This window comes from Nelumbo nucifera, chromosome 3, assembly GCF_055504915.1.
Source record: "Nelumbo nucifera cultivar China Antique chromosome 3, China Antique-T2T, whole genome shotgun sequence".
NCBI lineage: Eukaryota > Viridiplantae > Streptophyta > Magnoliopsida > Proteales > Nelumbonaceae > Nelumbo > Nelumbo nucifera.
In genome coordinates, this window is record NC_142651.1 from 105,080,507 (window position 1) to 105,104,596 (window position 24,090).

Genomic DNA, 24,090 nt, shown 5'->3' on the forward strand with positions numbered 1-24,090 from the left:
GGACTGGATTGGATCTGGTCCGTTTATAATGGACTCACATTGGGCTGGATCGGATTGGACCAAATCTAGTCCAATTGACACCCCTAGGTACAGTTTGTTAATTAGCTAAATAGTAGGGGTAGTTTAAGAAATTTGCCCAAAAAACAAATGTATTGGATATAGATATAATCAGTAGAACTTATTTGTGAGGAAAAAAACTTCAATACAAGATTTAATGAGAAAGAATGAAAGTTTACTCTCTTTTTTGTAAAAAAAAAGGAAAATGGGAGTTCCACACCCTCAGGTACATGTGACAATTCTAAATGATGATAATGATAATAATAATAATGTATCTAAAAATTTATATAAATATGTATTTTTTTATTATTTATTATTAATCAAATGTAGATTGCAAAATCCAAATCTGATTACATAAATCAGCTTGTTATATTTTTATTATAATTTTTAGGGTAAAATACAAAAACCTCCCCTGAAGTTTATGACAATCATAAAAACCTTCCCTATAGTTTCATTTTAGCAAAATCCTCCCCTGGATTTTTAAAGAATTCAACAAAAATCTCCCTTTCACCAATGACCAAATAGAAAACGTTAACATTTACAAAATTACCCTGAAGCATCATTCAATTAATTTACAAAGTAACATATTTGCCCTCAATCTCCTTCATCGTGTCGTGCCTGTCTTGTATCTCCAACACTGTCTCAAGAACCTTCCCCTCCCATGCTCCTACACCGCCCTCTGTAGTAGCTAGGGGTGGATTCGAGCCGAACCGAGCCGAATACTACTAGGCTCGAGCTCAAGCTCGAGCTCAGTTTGAGCCAGAACCTTGAGCTCGAGCTCGATTTTGAGAAAAAATATTTTATAAAAATAAAAATTTATATATAAAAATACTTTTTATTTGATATTTAAAAATTAAGAATCATAATACTTATAATATTTTTATTATATATATTAAATATCAAATATATATATATATATGAACCGGCCCGCGAGCCTTACGAGACGAGCTCTAGTAGGCTTGAGCTCAACTCATTTAATAATCGAGCCAGTGAATTGGGCTCGAGCTCGAGCTCAAGCTCGATTGAAACCGAGCTAAGCCGAGCTCAAACAGCTCGGGAAAAGCTCGGCTCGTTGCCACTTCTAGCAGTAGCTCCTCCCCCTCTCGTTCCTGCTCCACTTGATATAATCTTCTATATCATCTCTTCTTTCAGGTACTCCCCTGTTACCATGAAATATTGACAGCCCACCGTCTCTTTATACTCCACCATCATCCACTGCCTCAACTCCTGGAAGTCCATTAGCTACTTTAGCTTCTTCCGCAGCCTGATGGTGACCAAAGTCCTTGTGCGGTTCACCAACGTCCCTTCTCTGTATCCAAAGAGCCTCCTATTGGCAGCGTTGGCGCAATCCATATCCTCGAGTTGAGACTTTATGCTTCTCACCTTTTAAGCACGAACACGATATCGGCATTGGTCCGTGTGTGCAGGGCTTTTAGGGCCTCCGGCTTGTGGAGGCACTTGCTCTCTTTGCTGGCTTGTTGTAGTCGGCCAAGGATGTCTAAACTAATCTCTTTCACCATATCGGCCTCCTATGGTCTATTTGATTTTGCATCGCCATCACTACCATCTCCAAGTCGACATTGCCAGCTTCTTTCTTTAGATCCATGTAGCTAAGGGTTTTTTATCAAATCGTTCATCTTGCTCTGTTTTTCTCTATCTTAGTTGAAACCTAAAATCACAGAACTTTGGAAGAGAGACGCTTCAGCTGTGAGAGTAGATTATGGCTATATGAGATGTTTTTTGATTTAAAGGACCCAATTTTGGAAATAATTTCCTTCCTAGAAGTGAAGTCTATATACAAATGACTTACAGTGGTGCATTTATACAGAAGAATGATTTGGAAGCCTATATATAGAAAATTCTGGGGCTAAAAATATACAACACATTGTGTGCTTTATGATTTGGAAACCTGTGTACAAAAAACTCATGAGAATGAGCCCTCATTCCCATTAACTTCCTTGACTGGTAATGGTGGATGGTTGGCTATAGGAGCCTCATACGGATGATCAATATCATCATGTTCCCCACCATAAGTATCTTGCATCACCTTGGAGCTGTCAATGTCAGGCAGTCAGGCCAATGAATGGTGAACATTAATTAATTGTGTGCTGAAAACAGCATTCCATTAGCACAAACAGTTGTTGGTTTGAAGGTTTTTTATAAGAAAATTACTCTATATCATTCAACGGATCCATACCTCCAAAATACATTAAATTTTATGCTTCATTAAATAGATTTTTTTTCTAACTCAAGTAGGGCAATAAACAAAAGAAACATAATTGAACACAAAATTACAGATTCATGGGAGATTAAAAGAGGAGGAAAAAATCGACAAAGAAATTTCAGGGAGAAAAGGAAAGAGTTGTGTTCCATTTGGGTTTTGATGAAAGATTGAAAGAGTTGTCGCTTTCCTCCTCTTTAGATGATAGAGTTTAGGGATAGGACAGAGAATAAAAGAGGTTGACGGGAGAGGTAAAGAGGATAATAGGTCGGTAGGGATGCACTGATCTGACGTTTTCCGTCTGGGTCATTACTAGAAGGGAGGTTTTTGTCGAATTCTTTAAAAATTCAGGGAAGGTTTTTGCTAAAGTGAAACTATAGGGAGGTTTTTATGATTATAAGAAAAGTTAGGGGAAGTTTTTGTATTTTACCCTATTTTTTTTTATTATTAATCACTTTGTTAAAAATATTGACATAGATATAATCAAGGTTCAAAGTATTGGATACGCTTAGCGTATCGGGAAGGCAATTTTAAGATACGTATCAAGATACGCTTGAGATACACATGTGTATCAGAGAAAAATTAAGATACGCATAGAAATACTATAAAAACTTCAATATAACATAAAAATACACCAATAACACTAAATATAAGGCTTTAATAAGATATATACATTAAATTAGTAAATTTTAATAGAATTTATAAGGAACCACATCATACTCAAGTACTCAACATATGTGAAACATCTAAACAATGTTTACTAAAATTATAATCGCATCAATATTTAATAATTCAATTCAACACATATAACCTAATTCAATACAAAATATTGTCTAAAATTAAAGAAAAAACATCTAGTAATAGAAGTGTAAAACGTACCTTCATGAATGATGGTGTCCGTGAATAACCTATATAACATATAATTGAAAAATAATTAATAAATAAATATTAAAATTATAACAAAAATTAATTATTTGATAAATTATTTACTTATATATCTGAAATCATGTGATGACAAGCAATAATTTAGTACCATAGGGAGTTTATTTCAGGCTCATAATTGCTTATATCTACATTGTATTGATCTCTAAACAAAGCACAATATTCGTCACAACTCATTATATTAGTGTATGATGTTGTATATATCTGTCTAAAATGCTCAAATTGCTCCCTAGTACAACATTGTTGATAATAAGGTTGAGTTTGATAATTTGATCCATATCCTTCAGCAAAACCACCAAAAAGCCAAGAACTCATTGTAGTTCTAGGGGTTGTAGCTATATGACTCGTGTCATATGATTCATATCCATACTGAGAAGAGTTGTAGCCATAATTAGAAGTTGAGCTCAAACTCATCTTATTTAATTCAGGCATCATTTCATTACTTTCCATGGATCTTCCATAATGTTGGTTCCATTCATTTGATGTTCCATAACCATAAAAACCATAACTGGAACTATCCATTAATTGCATGTCTCTGCGACTTGGACGGTATTTCTCTTGACTAAGTGGCATTAAATTATCCATAGGTGGTATATATTTGACAAAAGTACTAGTGGCATCACCTTTATTGCGACCACCTGTTCTATCATATTCACCACCATCACCGCCACCAACACCATCACCACCACCATCACCATCACCACCATTACCACCATCATCATCAGTAGACTCATTCCCATTACCAGTCCCACTATTGTCTGTCTGTTCTTGAAACCAATCATCAACATTTATCCCCATTTGATTTGCAATATAGGGATCAGGTCTTGGAGGATTACTCAGTTCATCTAGGACCCTTGCTTCTATGTCTTTATCTTCTAACCAAAACATCACTGGATCTTCTTCATCATATATATCATCAAGATCAATTGGGTTGAAGTAACCTTCTGGATGCCTTGTAACTCTAATGAGATGCCTAACTCTCAGTCTCATATTATAGTGGATATATACCAACTTCTCCAAAGTGTCATAGGATAGACGATTCCTCTGTTTTGTATGAATAAGGTCGAAAGTACTCCAATTTCGTTCACAACAACTAGAATAAGCCGTTTGTGATAATACCCTTACTGTTATTTTACGAAGATGTGGGGCATTTTGGCCATAAATCAACCACCACTCAGTTGATATATATATATATATATATATATATATATATATATATATATATATATATATATATATATATATACATTTTAATATAAATATAAAACGTATAATATTAAAAATAAAATTAATTAGTTAACAACTTGATAATTAACATTAAAAAATAGACAAATGAGAATATATTAAAATTTTAATTTACCTGGGTCAGTTCTTGTTCTTGCTTTAACGACTATAGGATCTACAAAGCCATTTAATGCTTCACAGAATATTTTTGCCTAAATTAAAAATAAAAGATATTAGTATCATATTATCAAAATATATTTATTATATAATTTATCAACTTAAACAATCATTTACACTTTACCTCTTGTAAGGTAAGGCCAGTTCTGATTTCATCTGACTCTAGCCTTGTAATGACTTTTTTCAAAGATGACAATAAATCCTCATTCACAGCAAGATCGTTATCATATTGAAAAGCTGGATTTAAATAATATGCTGAAATTTAAGAAAATAATAACATTGTTAATTGACATCTTAAAAACTCATTTAGCAATTAGCATAAAAATATAAAATATTGGAAATTAATGATATAATTAAATAGAGTAAAAAAATATGTGCTTTATGTAAATGGTGAACGAGTTGTGCATTCCATATCTGTTTATAATGTCCAAGATGTATTTATGTGAATTTGGAAATTTATCTTCAATCATCTTCTTCACTCTACACATTGCCTCATATACAATTCCCATTGTTGCTCTTTTTTCACCATCAACAATTCGAAGCATTTTTACAAGGGGCTCAGTCATCAAAGCATATTGTTGAACTAATTTCCAAAAGTTATTGTCATTGATAATTTTCTCAACTTCTTCTCTCCTTTTTGTTCTTGCTTGTGGCAGTGATTTCCATTCATCTGAGTCAATCATGTGTCTCAATGTTGTCTTTTGAGAATTTAGACTTTCAAGAGCAATATAGTGAGTAGCAAAGCGAGTTGGCCCTAAACGTATTAATTCTCTATTGTTTGTGAAGCTCTTCATCAAGTTGAGAACAATTGAGTGATTATAAATGAAATTGGTAATCATTTTTCCCCTTTTAATCACTCTGGACACCATAGAAAGTTTAGCAATGTCTTATAACATTAAATCAAGGCAATGAGCTGCACACGGTGTCCAATACAAGTGCTTTCTTTTTTGTTTTAACATTCTACCAACTACTTTATAAGCACTTCCATTATCAGTCATAACTTGTACAACATTTTCTGCACCAACTTCATCAACCACTGCATTCATCAAATTAAACAAATACTGTGCATTATGTCGATCACTAGATGCATCAATAGATTTATAAAATATTGTTTCCTCATTACAATACACTATAAAATTGATGATCGACAATCTAGTTGGTCTTGTCCAATCATCACACATTATAGTGAGCCCATATATTTTAGCTTTTTGGAAGAATGTTTTGAAATGGCTTTTCAACTCTTCAACTTCCTCATCTAAGAACCTCCCCATAATTTCATAAGGTGTAGGCCCCCGTACACATTTTCCTGCTTTTGCAATTTCATCTATCATGATTTTATAATATGAAGAGGTTGCTGCATTTGCAGGGATATGATTGTATAGAAAAAACTTTGAGACAACTCTTCTAGCACCATTTCAAAATCCATGGTCATAACACTTTAATTTTTTTTTTGCCCAACATCCTTATCTCTATACAAAAATCTGTCCATCTCTTCTATATTAGGAGTGTCACTTTTTGAGGATTTTTTTTTGGACTTGGAGGGCTTAAATATGTTAAATGCTTCCTTCCAACTCTTTGCTCGAAAGATACTACTCTTGCTTCTAGATAATTGTGAAGAACCCCCCTCTTGATGTTGTGATTCTCTAAATTGGGGCCTAGTGCTATAGAATCTTTGTAATTGTTCGTGCTTCTATTGAGAAGCTCGTGATGCATGTCTACCCATATTGAATTCCCTTTGCTCTGCATCATCATCATCATTATCAATGTTAACATATTCAGACCTTTCTTCATCATCATTATCTTCTTCTTCTTCATCCTCATCATCCCCTCTGGGCCTCAATGTTCTTCCTATAATTTTTTTCTCTCTTTGTTTTTGTTTCTTCAACATCTCCTGTTCTTTGAGATGTTTTTTCATTGCCTTGAAAATTTCCATCGGGCACTTTGGACAATCAGAAATGTTCGGATACCCTCTAGCCAAGTGATGTTTAAGACGGGTTACACCACCACCTTTCATGATTTGTTCACAAAAATTACATTTGGTATGGAGTCTACTATTATTTACTCTAGTACCATATTTCCATCCAATATCTAGGTCTTCTTCCCTTTTAGGTGCCATATCGAATACTCGGTAGAGAGCACTTCATAATTCACGTAAACCATAAAAATAAATTAGAAAACACTTCATAATCATATTCATATTTATTCAATATAAATGTCATATTTATTCATAATCCACATTTCCAAATTATTATTCAAATTTAAATAAAAAAACCAAATGATCTATGGAAATGATAAATTAGCCATATATTAAGGATATATTCAGTGTTTATGAAAAATTACAATAAGAGATAAATAATTATTATTCATTTTTAATTTTAAAACTGATATATCAGCCATATATTAAGAATATATTCAGTTTTTATGGACAAATCATATTAAAAATTAATTAATTAATATTTATTTTTAATTATGAAAATTACAAAACAAATTTCAAAAAAAATCATATTTGAATGATAAATGTCAAATAATCTATGGATATGATAGATCAGCCATATATTAAGAATATTTTCGGTGCTTATGGACAAATCATATTAAAAAACAATTAATTAATATTTATTTTTAATTCTGAAAATTACAAAAGAAAATTCAAAAAAATTATATTTGAATGATAAAGGTCAAATAATATATGGATATGATAGATTAGCCATATATTAAGAATATTTTCAATGTTTATGGACAAATCATATTAAAAAATAATTAATTAATATTTCTTTTTAATTCTGAAAATTACAAAAGAAAATTAAAAAAATCATATTTGAAATATAAATGTCAAATAATCTATGGATATGATAGATCAGGCAAATATTAAGAATATATTCAGTGTTTATGAACAAATAATATTAAAATTAATTAATTAATATTTATTTTTAATTCTGAAAATTACGAAAGAAAATTCAAAAAAATCATATTTGAATGATAAATGTCAAATAATCTATGGATATGATATTTCAGCCATATATTAAGAATATGTTCAGTGTTTATGGACAAATCATATTAAAAAATAATTAATTAATATTTAATTTTTATTCTGAAAATTACAAAAAATTCAAAAAAATCATATATTTAAAGAATAAATGCCAAAATGCCAAATGATCTATGGATATGATAGATCCAGCTATATATCTACAATATACTCAGTGTTTATGGACAAAAATAATAAAAATAATTAATTAATATTATTTTTTATTTCCAAAAAAAATAATAATAAATAAATATTACATTGAAAATTTCAAATCTTACATGGATATGGTAGATCACCCATAGGTTTCTAACATATTAAGTGCTTACATTCAAATAAAAAATAAACAAATTTTCAAGTTTTTTTTCTTTATTTTTAATTTTTTTAATTTCTTCATAAAAATCCATAGATCTACACATACAATAAAAAAATGTGATTTTTGACATGGGAAATGTAGATCAGGTAGGTTTAGAGCATTTTAAAGCATTTAAACAAGAAAAAAACATCAAATCAGAGAGATTAGATGAAAAAAAAATTAGAAAACTCACATGTTTTCGCAATATTTTCCAAGACCTCAAAAATCTTTCCAAATCTTCAAGTTTGATGCATTTTTTATGTTTTTTTTTTTTTTTTTTTTTTTTTGCAGATCTAGTAGTGTAGACAAGTATAAGAGAGATTTGAAGTTGTTTGGGAGGGAGAGAAAGAAGCCTTCTCTCCTGAGTTCAAGGAATTATATTTCTGCCCATATCGTTTTAGGGCCGTATCGGCACCAAAATGCACAATACGACACTGTATCGTATCGATACGATACCGATACGGGCGAAAAGATATGACATTTCCGATTTCATACCGTATCTTGTATCGTATGCTAAAAGATACGATACAATACGCCCTATATCGAGCGTATCATATCGATACTTTGAACATTGGATATAATTAGTAGCATTTATTAGTGAAAAATAATTTAAATATAGGATTTAATAAGAGAATATGGGAGTTAATACCTTTAAGTATAAGACTTAACGAGAGGGGATTAAATGAGGTGGAAAGTAATAATAATTGAAGTTACATTTTCAATCCCTACAATTTGAGATGGAATGAATAAACAAATATGAACATTTTAATAACCGTTAAAGATGACGTTAAAATTGTAATAAGATGACTTTTATACCCTTTATCAAACAAAAAAATAGAGGGTAATTTTAGTCTAAAAAAACTTTTACTCTACATCCACACTTTTATATATAGTATAAATTTCCTACTTTGTATCTTCTAAGAACATGAACAATTTAAAGGAGGCAATTTTGGACCAACTAAGAAGGTCAAACCAATAGTAATTACTTAGTCTAAGGAAGCTTATAGTGTCACTTGTTTCATGGTAAGAATGCAATTTCTATCCTTCCCGGTATTGCCCCTACCCACCTCAATTGATCATTTTTTTTCTTGTAAATGGATTTTGGGGTAGAATGGGTCTTGATATTTTACAATTCATACGAGTACAGATAGGATATGGTATTAAGTTATTCTTTGAAGGCAATATGAACTTATGTGTTTGGTGTTAAATTTAATACTATTTTGAATTTGTGTGAAAGATAATTGATAGTTTATCTGTTGTATACATTTTTTAATCAAATAATTGAAAATTTTGATGTTTGTTCATGTTACTTTATTTGTTTATTCTTATATAAAAGGAAATTAGATGTGGGTTTTTAACCTTACGTGTCAACTCGACCCATCCACGCTCAAATGCAGAGAGAGTAGGATGAGGAAGGGTTTTGCATTTTCATGTGTGGAAAGGGTTTAGATTGTGAAAATCCAATTGTTACAAGTTTAGGGGATACAATTTAAGAGGTCCAATGAGGTGGGGTAAGGCAATTATGACTTGGAATTTATAAAATCTTCCCCAAACTTGCCCCATTTCCATTTTTAATTTCTTATAAATAGTTTCGTTTTCATTTATAAAGGGTGAATTTCAAATTAATACCTTATACTTTGGGACTAGTCTCATTTTAGCACCCAAACTTTAAAATGTGCCATTGTAGTACCTGACTTTGGAAAACTATCAATTTAATACCTATCGTTAGTAGTCTATTAATTATTTGTATTACATGATGATATGTGTGACTTAAATTTTTAAAATATCAAAATTACCCTTTTTAATATTTTTTAGACCATTTTACCTTGATTTTTTTCCCGACAATGGAAAGACTTACTCGCTTCTCCAACAACAACAGAAGTTTAATCCCTCTTTGTTATGGATTGAATAACTAAAAAGGGATTACAATGACGACAATCTAAATCCCTCTTCTCTAGGAATGTGTTGTCTTCTCCAATGTCGTTTTTTCATGCAACTTCTTTGGTAAGAAGTACCAATTCTTTGGCAAAAAGTGAACAGTGGTGCTTGATCATAGGGAAAAGATATCTAAATATGGCTATTTTGACCATTTCAAAATTGTGCATTTCTTACCTATTCAAGTTAGAAGAATATTTGTGTCCTTTAACATGCCATCCAATATCGATTAACGATTTTTCGACTGATTGATAATTTTTGAAAATTCAAATTACACTTAATCAAAAGCATAGTCAAATTTGGTCCTCACAAGACCATGCTCACACCGCACAACCCCTTGCAGCCTTGGATTGGGAACATCTCCTCATGAAAAAATCATACAAAATACGAAGATATTCCCAATGCATAATTGTAAAAGGTTGTGAGAACAGTCTTATGAGCATTGAATCCTATCTAATGAGAGCACTAATCTACAATTTGCCCATAATCTATATATAATAGAAAAAAGGAAAGAGGGGGAGGCGAGGGGTCCTTTCACCACATACCTCACACATATCTCTTCCTCCTCTCATTTTTCACACATGTGCATATCTTATATATCTATTTCTATATTTATATACACACACACACACACACACTAAAAGGCAATGTGCCAAATCGGCACTTCCCTGCTTCATAGTTTTTTCCTGGCATTTTTCTTTTTTTTTCTAAAAAATGTTTATCTTTTCCTTTTTTTTTAGTTTTCTAATTTTAGAATTGAATAGATTAACTAAGTAACCAATCACTTTTAAAGCTTTTAACACTTTACATTAACTCAATATTAATCCTCTCTCTCTCTCTCTCTCTCTCTCTCTCTTTCTTTTTATGTCATTTATATCTATATATTAAAACGGAATGGTGTGACATGGCATCTATCTTTTTTTTTTTCCTTTTTTTATTTTTTATTTTATAAATTCTACATAATTCCACATAGTGTGTTTTGATGGCTTTTAACACCTCTTAGACTCCAACCAAGGCACCAACCCCAGAGCATGCTGATACTTTTTAGCTTTTAATTAAAGATTCATAATTTTTTGTCAAAAGATGTGAAAAGCTTATTTGAACTGGGTTGTGCATGCATACCCATTCTAATGTGTTCTTTTATCTCTCAAGGCTAATCAAAGATAAAGATAGAAATAGTCCTCACAACAACCATGACTTGGCAAGTGGAAAGACACTTATCGAAGAAGACGATTTATATGGGCCATTAAGGATATGGTTGTTGTGGGTATTCGGGTTGTAAGAAACATGTTTTGACTAAACAGGTAAAGAAGACGATTTATATGGGTCATTGAGGACCTGTTTTCACACAACCCGAACAACATGCTAGTCCTGTATGATATATGGAACCTATGTTAAGCATGGTTTTCAAAACTGGACCGGACCGGACGGTTGGACCAGAAAAACCGGGAACCGGTCAGGTGATCGGTTCCGTTTTCCCCAAAAACTGGATTTCCCCTAAAACCATTGATTTTGGTCAGCAAACCGCTGAATCAGGCGGTTAACCGTTCGAATGGTTTTGACCATTTTTTATTTTTTTGTCAAAACGGGCCAAGCGTTCGGTTTGAATGGTCGGACCATTCAAACCCCTGACCAATTCGATCATCAAGGTGGTTTTAAAAACCATGATGTTAAGTATGGTACCATAATCAAGTTTGTATTAGTGATAAATAAATATATAATGTTAGCTATATATTTGGTTAATAATATTATTATTAAAATAAAAATGATACTTCATTCAAAAATTTGTAGATTAATAATCAATTAAAAACAATAAATATCAATCATCTAATTAAAAACAATAACAAAAATTAATAATTTTTGGATTGGACTTAGACTAGTACAATTGGGAATTATACAAGTTTAAATTTTGCTTAACAAAGCTCCTTCTATTATATTTTTGAAAATAATAAAATTAATAAATATTTGTTAAGAATAAATTTTAATTTAAAAATTAAAATTAATAGAATTTCATCTAAAATAATTAGTAAAATTCATTTCATTTCTATTTCAAATAATTAAAATTTATGAAAATTATTAAATAAAGACATATTTAATGGAGTTTATATAAAGCCATGTAGATTAAAAAATGATGTTTGGGTTGGATTTGAGCCAACTTGGCCCAATTGGAAATGCCATAAGACTCCTCTAGCTTCAATTTCATTACACAACCTGTTTGCACGAATCATGATGAAATGGAATCTAACATTAACTTTTGCCTTTTTTCCTTTGAAATTATAGGAATGCTACATAAAGACAAACCTCCTTATGTAATTGACTTGTAATTGCCTCTATAATATTGGAAAATTACAAGACAACCACATATAAGACAAATCTTCCAATTTAATTGACTCTAAGTCATTCAAAAATTACAGGAGTGCCACTTTATTGACTTGTAATTGCCTATATGTTATTCGAAAATTACAAGACTAACGCATATAAGACAAACATTTCAACTTGTAATTACCTCTATGGTATTCAAAAATTACAAGACTACCACATATAAGACAAACATTTTAATTTAATTGATTCTATGATATTAAAAAATTACATGAATGCCATATAGAATTATTTACGATTATGCCATCCCTATTCTCTCTCACCTAATTCTCTCTCTATCCTCTTATTCTTTATCTCAACTTTTATTTATTTATTTATTATTCTTTAAGAATTTATTTATTTAATAAAATTAAATAAATTATTTATAGATCAGTAAAATAAAGGAGATTTGACATTGAAAGAAAGATTTTAATAGACATTTATTTATTATTTTACTAAATTATTTATTTTATTATTATTACCTAAGAATTTATTTACTTAACAAAATCAAATAAATTATTTATAAATTAGTAAAATAAAGGAGATTTGACATTGAGAGAAAGATTTTAATAGACATTATTTATTTATTAAAAAATAATTTGCTAACAAATTATTCTCTCACCTTGAGCAAAATATATATATATATATATATATATATATATATATATATATATATATATATATTTTTTTTTTTGGGGGGGGGGGGCAAATGTAAGTGGAATGGGGGGCCATGGCTTCCCTAGGCGCCCTTGGCTCCACCCATGGGGTTGGAATTAAACCTATTCATAGGTCATGTCGGGTTTTGCCTTTATATTAATAAAACATATTCAATTCCAAGTTTGAGCATGACCGGATCATCGGGCCTAGGTCTTGAGCCCAAGCCTGACCAAGAAATTGAGAAAAATATTTGTATTCTTTATTTAACAACAAAATTGATTTATTTATATTAAATTGACTTCAAAAGTGAAAATTGTAATTAATTAATTATTATTTTGTTTTATTAAATTAAATATATTATTATCCATAATTTTTTTATTTATTTAATTCAACATGTTAATGAGTCAGGTTTGGTTCTAGATAACTTGGAGCAGTCATGTCCCAATAATAAATTAATATTTAATTATTTTATTTTATTAAATTAAATAATTGATTTATTTTTTTTACAAAATTAAGTAATGTATTATCCACATATTTCCACTTATTTAATTTATTAAACTATTCAATTAATTAATAATTTATTTTACTAACAAATTATTTCTCTCTCTACTTGAGCCTAATAATTTAGGGCTATCAACAACCAATATGTTACGTCTGGGTTGGGCACGGGTAGAGCTAGGAACTTTTTCATGAGGGGGCCAAAATCTAACTGGATTGGGAGTAGGGAACTAAATGTGGGTGGCCATTTAAGGGAGGGGGGGATATACATGGAGAGTGGGGATTTGTTGGGCCATAGGGGGGCCTAGGGGTGAGAATAAAAAAACCAAAAAAACCGAAATGACCAAAACCAAACCGAAAAATCGGTTAACTGAACCGATCAGCTCGGTTAACTAGTATAGAAAACCGGGGGTTAATTGAACCGACCAGTATACATATATTTTTATATATTTTATATATTTATGTATATTACATATTATAAATTAATAAATATGCATTATATATTATTTATTGTTTAAAATATAATATTATATATATTTTTAATATTTGTAAAACTTGAAAAACCAAAAAATCGACGAACCGAATCGACGATTAATCGAACCGGTCAACTAGTTAACCAACTGGCTTCGGTTCTGTTCTGGTTACAAAACTGGTAGTACCGGTTCGGTTCCAAAAAATGCCCCACAGTTCGGTTAAACCTATTCACAGGCCCCTAGAGTTTGGTTAACCGAACCGTGAGCACCCCTAGGGTCCCCTTGGCTTTGCTCCTGGGATTTGGATTAAACCTATTCACTGGCCACACTGGGCTTTGCCTTTATATCAACAAAATATATTTTGGATTAAGCCTAAGCATGACCGGACCATTGGGCCTAGATCTTGAGCCCTAGCCCAACCCCCATGTAAAGCCCGAAGCCCGACCAAGAAATTGAGAAAAAAAGATTTGTATTCTTTATTTAACAACAAAACTGATTAATTTATATTAAATTGACTTCAAAAGTGAAAATTTTATTTATTTATTTATTGTTTTGTTTTATTAAATTAAATATATTATTATCCATAAAATTTTATTTATTTAATTCAACATGCACCCAATATTTAGGGTTGCTAATGGGTCGGGTTTGGTTCTAGATAACTTGGACCAGTCATGTCCCAATAATAGATGAATATTTACTTATTTAGTTTATTACATTAAATAATTGATTTATTTATTTTGCAAAATTAAGCAAATTATTATCCATAGATTTTTATTTATTTAATTTACTAAATTATTCAATTAATTAATAATTTATTTTACTAACAAATTATTTCTCTTTCGCCCCAAGCCTAATAATTTAGGGCTATCAACAGGTTAGGTTTGCGTTGGTAGGGGCAGAGCTAGGAATTTTTTATAAGGGGGGCTAAAATCTAAGTGGATTGGGGGATAATTTAGTTCTACCAATAGGTTAGGTCTGGGTTGGGCAAGAGTATAGCTAGGAATTTTTTACGAGGGGTGCCAAAATCTAAGTGGATTGGGGTAGGGGAGTAAATATGGATGGCCAAGTGGGGAGTGGGGGAGGGGGGTAATATAGATGAATAGTAGGGACTTGTTGGGCCATGGGAAGGCCATGGCTCCTTGAGGTCCCTCTTTCTCCGTTCTTGGGGTTGGGACTAAACATATTCATAGGCCATGCTAGGCTTTGCCTTTATATCAACGGAACATATTCAAGCCCAAGGAGCATGACTGGATCATTGACCCTAGATCTTGAGCCCAAGCCTGACCCCATATAAAGCCCAAAGCTCGACTAGGAAATTGAAAAAAAAAGATTTGTATTTTTTATTTAACAACAAAATTGATTTATTTATATTAAATTGATTTCAAAACTAAAAATTTTATTTATTTATTGTTTTATTTTATTAAATTAAATATATTATTATTCATAAATTTCTATTTATTTTAAGTAAATCTTTTTCCTAAAAACTTTTAATTAAAAAATTTACCTTTTGAAAATTCATTTTTTTATTTACAATAGTTTAGCTTTTGCAAACTTCCATTGCCCTCTAAATACTGAAACTTCCAATCTGAATTTTAATGATCTTATTCTACATGGAAATTGGAATTCCTCAGTTATTATTTCCCTCTTTGATGATACTCAAGCTTCTATCATTTTGAGAACTCCTATCTTACCCCATAATACACTCCCACTGTTTGGATCTGGACTAAACACTCCACTAGTAAATTTTCCAATTCGGTAGCTTACAAAAGTCTAATACAGGATAACTTACCTTCTTTAAGTATTTCTCTTCAATCCTGTATTAAGTGGATTTGGCAACTCACTTGTACTCCTCGTTATCAGTTTCTTCTTTGGCATATAATTTTTAATTATCTGCCTGTTAAATAAAAAATTTTAGCTCCTGACCAGGACCAACTTTGTGTTTTCTGTCAATCTTAGTTGGAATCTACAAACCATCTTTTCCTAAACTGTTCTTTTATTCAATCAGTTCTTTTTGCCTCTCCTTGGAATCTACAATACTTAATTGATATGCTGATATGCAATTGCTTTATATTATATCTGGTTTGCTCGAAATGAAAAAAATTTAAAAAACTCATATGTAGCTAACTTATGGATTATTCACAAAACAAACTCTATTTGCAATCAAATTCTTGCTAAACCCTCCACTAAAAACTTGGTCCATTTCCCTTCTCCGAAATTGCATCTTTTTCTCAAAGAAAATAATGACTGTATTATTTTCACAGATGCAGGAAAATTTTCTTTTTCTATTTTTTCCTTTGGAATTATCTATCCAACGATTCATTTAGAGTGTATACATATTGCAAGAGGAAGAAAAACCTTTCTTCGATCCTTTTTTCAGATATTCAATCAGTTATCAATGCTCTAACAGGACGAAGTGATCTCTCTTGGCACATTTTGGGATTTCTTACAGAAACTCTAAACTTATCTTCTTTCTTTACTAGTTCATATTAAGCGTATGTACAACGTTCCTGCTCATGAACTTGCAAAATGGTATAAAACTGCACAGCAGAACATTTCTCTCTCTCCCACTATCCTTACTTTCTTCCTCCTGTTCAATCTTTTGTATCTATTTCTTCTTCTTAATACAAGTTTAAGTTTACCTGTCAAAAAAAAACTTCTCTCCTTACATGATACACACGTGTCCACATTTCTCTTTATCCCCCTTCTCTCTTTTCTTCCCGCTCTCCCCAATCCCCATCTCGTCTATCTATCTTGCCACCGCTGCCTTTCTTCGTTTCTCTCCCTCTTTCTCTTTCTCCCTCCTTCCTCTCCCTCGTCTGATAATTCATGGAAGCTGCTCTAGAGCCTTCAACCTCTACTTCCTCTCTTTTTAATGGCGTGTTTGGTGACTTATTATTTGAATGGGGTTTATCTCCATAGCAAAAACGGTAACAACACTGGTGCCGCCATCGCGAAACTCCCGGTAGGCGAGGGTACTTTGGGTGAAGATAAAATTTCGGTGGCTCTACTTCCCGTCTCTATTTCTGCTCAAGGTGAAGGACTGAATTCCTTAGATCTCAAGATGTCTTGAATCACATTTTCTTGATTTCATTTTATTACTTTTATCATGCAATGCTTTTGTCTTCCTAGACCCTATTTTTGGCCATGGAGAAGGAGCGATTGGACGAGTTTTCTCCTCGGGAAGTTCTGGAGAACTGCCTCCGGAGCTTAAAATCTAAAACAGGTTCATCCAAAGCTAGTAGATTGGATTCTGATTCTCGACACAATCGCAGAGCCGTCTCCTATTGACAAGAATTCGTTCAGCTAATAAAAACTCGAACAATAAAGCGATTATACACCTTCCCTCCTTTTGGAGTTCCAAAGCTTTCAAAAAGGAAGAGCAGAAACAGGCTCTCTGAATCAAGTCTTGCTTTTAGAGGCGGAGCTCTTAAATCCACCCCACGACTGCTCTTGTTTTTTGGCTTTCGCAACCGTGCCAGTGTTGGGTGAATTTGGGTTTCTCCAGCACATCGCTGTCTGTCTTCGACCCCGTTCTGTCAATAGGATTTGACAAGAGAAGTTTGATGCTCATTGGTTGATGGCGAAGCGAGGTTATAAGTTGTGTATCCGTTGATTTGATTTAGCTGAGTTTTGCATTTAGATGCCTTTGTCTAAACTTAGGGTTTGTGTTACTTAACTAAGATTTTAGCACGAAGAGAATGTTACTTGGTTTAGTAGGGTGGCTTTCATCTTTTTATATATCTTGCTTTGTAGTTTTGGTTCTGTTGAATGTTGCCCCATGAATTAGTCAGGAGGAATGTTTTAAACTTTGTATAATCCGATTCATTAAGTTCTTCTGATCAGTGGATTCATTTTGCTCCATTGGATTGTTTGTTTTGCTTGACCAACTTACTTTAGAGGAATTCATTGCCCATGCATCAAGTGTAAACTGTTTAAGTATCAGAAAGAATCGTGTAGACTTCTTGTGACTGGAGGAGAAGATCACAAGGTCAATTTGTGAGCGATATTGGGAAACCGAGCTCATTGCTGATTAGTTCAAATTCCGAAATTCTCTTCGACTACTCATTTGTGCTTCTCTAGATTTGTCATAATTTTTAAACTCACGGCTTCTAATAGGTGCTTCTGTTTCTACTTCTTGTGGTAAATATAAACTAATAGCTCGAACCGAATTGAAATAGACACGGTTTAATTAACCAAAGGATAATTCTTTCATGGACTTAAATCGACTGTTTTTTTTTTATCAGCTCCACTTATTTTTTCTTTTTAATTGCATGTTAATGTTAATCCTATAACTTCTCATTGTCTGAAACTTTATCTAATTTGGCAAGGAGACCCAACGTTTGGGTACATCTTTACGTGCTATGACAGGATATCACTCTTCTTTTTTTGAGTAAATATGCAAAGCCTGTCTAGTCACACAAGTCCAGTTGAATGTGTAGCTTTTGATTCAGCAGAGGTTTTGGTGGTTATAGGAGCTTCTACTGGTGCAATAAAGCTGTGGGATTTGGAGGAAGCAAAGAGTAAGTCTATTCTTTTCACTCCATTGATTGTTTCAAGTTAAAATAAAAAAAAAAAACACTTGCTAAACAGTTGGTGGCACAGCTTGCTAAGTAGTTTAAGTACCAAGATATGGCACCTGAAAATTGGAACTCATGACACATGCACTGTAATGGAATGCATAAGTTAATGACTCAAGGAAGCATACAATTGAAATAATCCTGTTGTTTGGTCTCAGTTGGGCTTGGGAACCTAATTGCTTGCATCCCAAGTTTGAGTCATTAATTTTGTTGATTAGGACCTTCACATAACAATTCCTTTACTTTTTAAACCAAAGCTTGTATTTGGAGAATTTTTGGCATTTTCTAAATTGCTTTATGGTTCTTGTTGAAGTGTTGTCGTTCACACCCTTACCGAACACAGAATTAATTGCACTGCCATTGAATTCCATCCATTTGGTGAGCTCTTTGCATCTAGTTCTTACTGGATGCTAATCTAAAGATCTGGGACATCAGAAAAAAGGGAATTAGTACCATTAGATACACTCCTGATGGTCGTTGGGTTGTTTCTGGTGGACTTGATAATGTTGTAAAGGTAACCATAAAGCCATTGATATACCCCTCCCCCTCAACCCCCCAAAATAAATAAATAAAACTATAAATAACAACTTCTAAAACTATCTAAAAAGGTATGGGATCTAATAGCTGTAAAGCTTCTACATTTACATTCCACAAAGGACAAATTACCTGCATAGATTTTCACCCCCTTGAGTGCCTGCTAGTCATAGGTGAGTATGGCTTTTGTGTTATCTCTGTGACATATGCATATGTATATTATGTTTTCTTTTTCCGTTTGAGATGCCAAGACTTTATACATATCCATAGTTTAATGATCACCTTATTTATCATATCGAATGCATTTCCATTTATAAAAGTTTATGCACATTTATTGACTTGGTTTTCAAGAAGTGAACTGTCAATTAGGCTTCTTATGAACTTAGGAATCTCCTGTATTGAGATAGTTGTCTATTTACAGAAAAATCTATTCACCTACAAATAGACCGTAGATGTATAGAACAGGACCTCTTATAATTATAAAGATTTGAAAAGTTGAAAACTATGTAAGGGTTACCTGGTTCTTTCTCCTCCCTCACACATTTGCTGAATACATTTTCACAGGGCTTTCATTTAATAACTTGTAAATTCTAGTTCTTATAATCTTTGAATATTTCCTTTTTTTTTTTTTGCTTTCTATTTGTCCTTTATCAGGCTGCTTCAAACATCAAATATAAAATTATAAATATTCCCTCAACTCATTCCATCTGTGGAGGTCTCATCCTCAACTTCTCTGTCTTGTACTATGAGATTATGAATGCCCCGAAAAGGTAATTTCAGATTTCTGGTTTAATGTATTAAGAGAGTTTAGACGTTTACATTGCTCTATTATTTAAGGCTTCTTATTTGTAGTGTCTTTTGTCCTTTGGACTCATTCATTGGATTTCTTTATATTATAGAAGGTGAAGTTTAGAGGAAAAGTTATTTTATGTTGGATAATATCCTTATTCTTCTTAGAATTGTATCTATGCTTTTTCCTAGCTTTTTGTGTTCTGTTATTTTTTGGAAACATAAGGGGAGCTTAGAAGAGAGTTTTTTTTTTTTTTTAGTTGGGAAGTATCTAATATGGATGAAGTTAATTTAATATGATACTTGATACAAAATTTGTGTTTTATGTTTGGCTTTTGATCATCTACAAAAAAAATGTCGAGCCCCAAAATTTCTGTCCTATTTTAATTTTTCAACACTAATTAATTTCTATCCTTTATTTTATGTAGGAGAACAATTTGCACCTGGGAATTGTTGCTAGCAACAGATTGGTGGAGCCATGGAAGAAGGGATCCAATAGTCTAGGTCAAGTGTGGGATTGAGAAAGTGAAATACCAAGTAACCCCAAGTAAGAAATGGTCAACCAGATGGGCAAACATTAATTTTGAAATCATTAGAGTTATTCACTATTTGGTTAGACATCACATCTCCTAATCGGAAACCTTTCTTCTTTTTCCACTGAACAATCGTCTTTATCCTTCAGAAATTTGTATTGATCTGATTAAATGAACACCTCTTTATATATAAACTAATTTCTCTTTATTCTGTATTGTTTCTATTACGAAGAATCAAGAACTGGGATTGCCTAAAGATGTAATTGCTATTAATTTTCTTCATTTTTTACTCTCCCAATTAATTAGTATTATTCGCTCATGCTTATCATGGGCACCCTCGCTAGTTTATTTTTAAATCAAATCATTAAAATCTAACAAGTCAAAATTAAAACTCTTATGGGTCTTAATTGTTTTTCATAAAATCTACTCTCTCTCTCTCTCTTTCTTTCACACACACACATTAATAGTCAATGTTTGTAATATCTTCCTTCTCTATTAAATCCCTCTTTTTTTCTTAAGCTTACTCTGGGAAGAGTATAAATGCTATTTGTATTTATACTTTTCCCAAACTAAGCCTAAACCTCTCTTAATCTCTTTTGGTTCTTTCTATTAAAATAGAGGTGTAAATTAAATGAATTGGGTTAGGTTAAGGGCCAACCTAAATATTAACCCTAGCTTGGACCCAAACAAAACAGGCGCTGATTTTGAAAATGTTAGAGATGGCATTGTTTTTGAGAATGTCGGGTATGGTATGAATGGCCAATTTGCTTGAACATATAAGGTTTAGAAAATCGCAATGTATTGATCGACATGGTCCGATATGTATCATTCTAGCAACACCTTGATACATGGAACACTACAAATCTAGTAGTTTTGTTCCTTTTTATCTGTATCGGATCGATATGGATTAGTATCGGATTGCTTTGGGTCTGTATCGACTGATATAGGACCGATATTTTGAATGTATCAGTGATACATATTATAGTATTAGATTCTCTCTCTCACTCTCTCTCTCTCATAAATAAGACAATTTAATAATTCTTTGTTTCTCTAATAATTCATACCTTTAAGGAAACTTGCCCTAAATAACTCCTCATTAAAGCAATAAATTCGAAGTTGTCTTGTTATTAAACCAGCATATTTTAAACTACAAATAAGAAAGGTAATTAAAGCTACAAATAAAAAAGGTAAGGAAAATTGAGCTCTGGTAATTTGATTGTAATAAACATAAACAAACCACTACACCATATTCAATTGTTGATTACAATTGTATGTATTATTATTCTTAAGCAAATATTTTTTTTCTTAATGGATGTTCATTAATTAATGTTAAAATTGATTATTAGAATTTATATACTAATAAACATTAATATAAATTATGTTTATTTTCTGAAAAATTAATACACACTTTACTCCTTCCATTATCTTCAACAATTACCAATTTGTCCCTATATCTCACATTTTATATATACTATTGAGATATGGGTTTGTATGTTTAAATAACATGCTTTCTTTATAAGTGATGTTGCGCGATTTAGTAGCTCCCTCGTGTCAGGTGACTCGGACTCTGATTCGGATAGTCCTTGTCAGGGTCGAGCTATGTTAGGCTGAGTTGGAGGTGGCCGAGCTGATATGTTCTGCAAGAAGGAGAGTTAGAGTGCCCGGGCTGTCTTTACCCGGGGTGGGCACTCCAGTGCTTAAGTCAGAGAGTTTCTTTGAGAGTCTTCTAGAGAATGAGAGAGCTTGAGAGCTTATAATCACGTGTACCTTTACAGGTAGAAATGAGTGCCTTATATAGGTATTAGTGGACTGAGCCCCTTTACAACGGGTCTCATCTTCTCGTGGAGCCGTTTCCGCTTGGTTAGGTGAGTTATTATTATGTTAGTTATGTGTTCTACGCGGGGGTTATGATTTGCTCGAGTAACTCTGAGGTGTATGATGCGGTAGGCCGGTCCAACGGTCGAGGCATTAATGTTCCGGAGATCTCGGGCTGGTAACATATCTTCAGGACAAGTTAGTGGGCTCTCCTCGTAAGTGGCCATAGGTTCCTATTGCTCGGTCGGTCTCTGAGGCAGGTCGCTATGAGTTGGGAGACCTATTAGCTCGGCCTGGGTGAGGTGTTTTAGGCTAACTTGCCGAGCTAGTTTGCTTACTTAGCGCCGAGGTGTCGTTTGCAGGCCACGTGTTGTGATGTGATTAGGAGGACCAAATTACCCCTCATCAATAAGTGTTAAAATAACTTATTTAAGGTCATGTAAAATTTATATTTATTGCTATAAATGTACTTTTTAAGATTTATATAAGTTTCTTCATGTATCCATGTGTATCTTGATATTTTGTTTGTGTCCATGCGTATTCAAAGCATATCTTGAAACATCTCTTAAAATTATCTTTTTGATACTCCTTACGTTTCCGATACTTTGAACCTTGAACATATATTGGATGGAAATACTTAAATGAAAAAAGAAAGAAAAAATAATAATAAAGGAACATGAATTCATTTAAAAGTTAATTTTCATCATCAACTAATTGTTGAATCTGGTAAGACTCAAGAGGCTGGTTAAGCGGTTAAACATATATAAACACTCCCTCTTGGTTAGCATGCATAGATGTTTGATATGTGTTGCTACCAAACTACCCCCTATTGGATGGGCATGAATATAGAGAAAGGGTTTATTGACTATGATGCCAGAAAGATGTGATACTGGAAAAAACTTACAACCAATCAACTTGCATAAAAAAAAATAATTAGGTGGATTATCATCAAAAGTCATAGGATATCGGTTGTGCATCATGTCTTTCCAGCATTATAGATTGATTTTCACTATAAGAAAACAGAAAAGTAGCTCATATTCATAAGGTTCAAAGTACCAGAAACGTAAGGCGTATCGAAAAGATAATTTTAGGAGACGTTTCAGGATATGCTTTGGATACACATGGACACATACGAAAAATCAAGATATGCATGGATACATTAGGAAAAATATATAAATCTTAAAAAAAATAAATTAATAACAATAAATATAAATTTTAGGGTCAAAGTAAATTTTGAATTTGAATACTATCATAAATATAGTAATTAATTATTAATTAAGAGAGAAAAGAAGTTATTAAGAGAGAGAGGTAATAATTATAGGGGATTAGGAGTTTTTTAGGGCAAGTTTTCTTAAGGGGGCATTTTTCAGATTAACGTGAGGATTAGGTAAGTGATACCCATCTCCTAGGTGGGTAAAGTGGCTCTATACAATTTTTGGTATTCATTTGGTTAATGTATTAACTAACGATATGATGGATGATGGATGATGAATGGGTGGTGCAATTGCAGCATCAATGGTGTCGGGTTCGGATGCTGCAAAAAGATGCCAAGTTGCTCAGGAAGGCATAGGTTGTGATCTCGCCTCATGCCGCCAGTGGTGCCTCCAATCCTACAACGGCAATGGTATTTGCGCACTCCTGTTGGATTTGGTTCCTTTCGTTGTGTTTGTTTTTACAATTGTGATTGACTTCAAATAATCCATCTCTCTTCCCTTTTCCCCCTTTTTTTTGTTGGTCATTATCATCCTGGAATTCAGCTTCCTCCCAAGTGTCTAAATAAACAAGAATTGCACTAGTTGTTAATTCCCTTTCTCTTTACCATCTCTTCCTTTAACCAAATGCATATATATTAAATAAAAGAGTGGCTTTTGCGTTGTATGCAAGGTTCAAAGTATTGATACATATCAGCTCGTATTGGTCGATGAC

General features: G+C 32.5%; 1 long non-coding RNA gene and 1 pseudogene across 1 annotated transcript; one reads left to right on the top strand and one right to left on the bottom strand.

Moving 5' to 3' along the window:
- Nucleotides 1–629: 629 nt before the first annotated feature.
- LOC148801811 (syntaxin-111 pseudogene) lies at nucleotides 630–1,577 on the bottom strand (annotated as a pseudogene).
- A 14,327-nt stretch (nucleotides 1,578–15,904) lies between these two features.
- On the top strand, nucleotides 15,905–17,777 carry LOC148801812 (uncharacterized). The gene is made up of 2 exons (XR_016083628.1): nucleotides 15,905–16,948; nucleotides 17,046–17,777. It is a non-coding gene; the product is annotated as an uncharacterized LOC148801812 (long non-coding RNA).
- The last annotated feature ends 6,313 nt before the right edge of the window (nucleotides 17,778–24,090 follow it).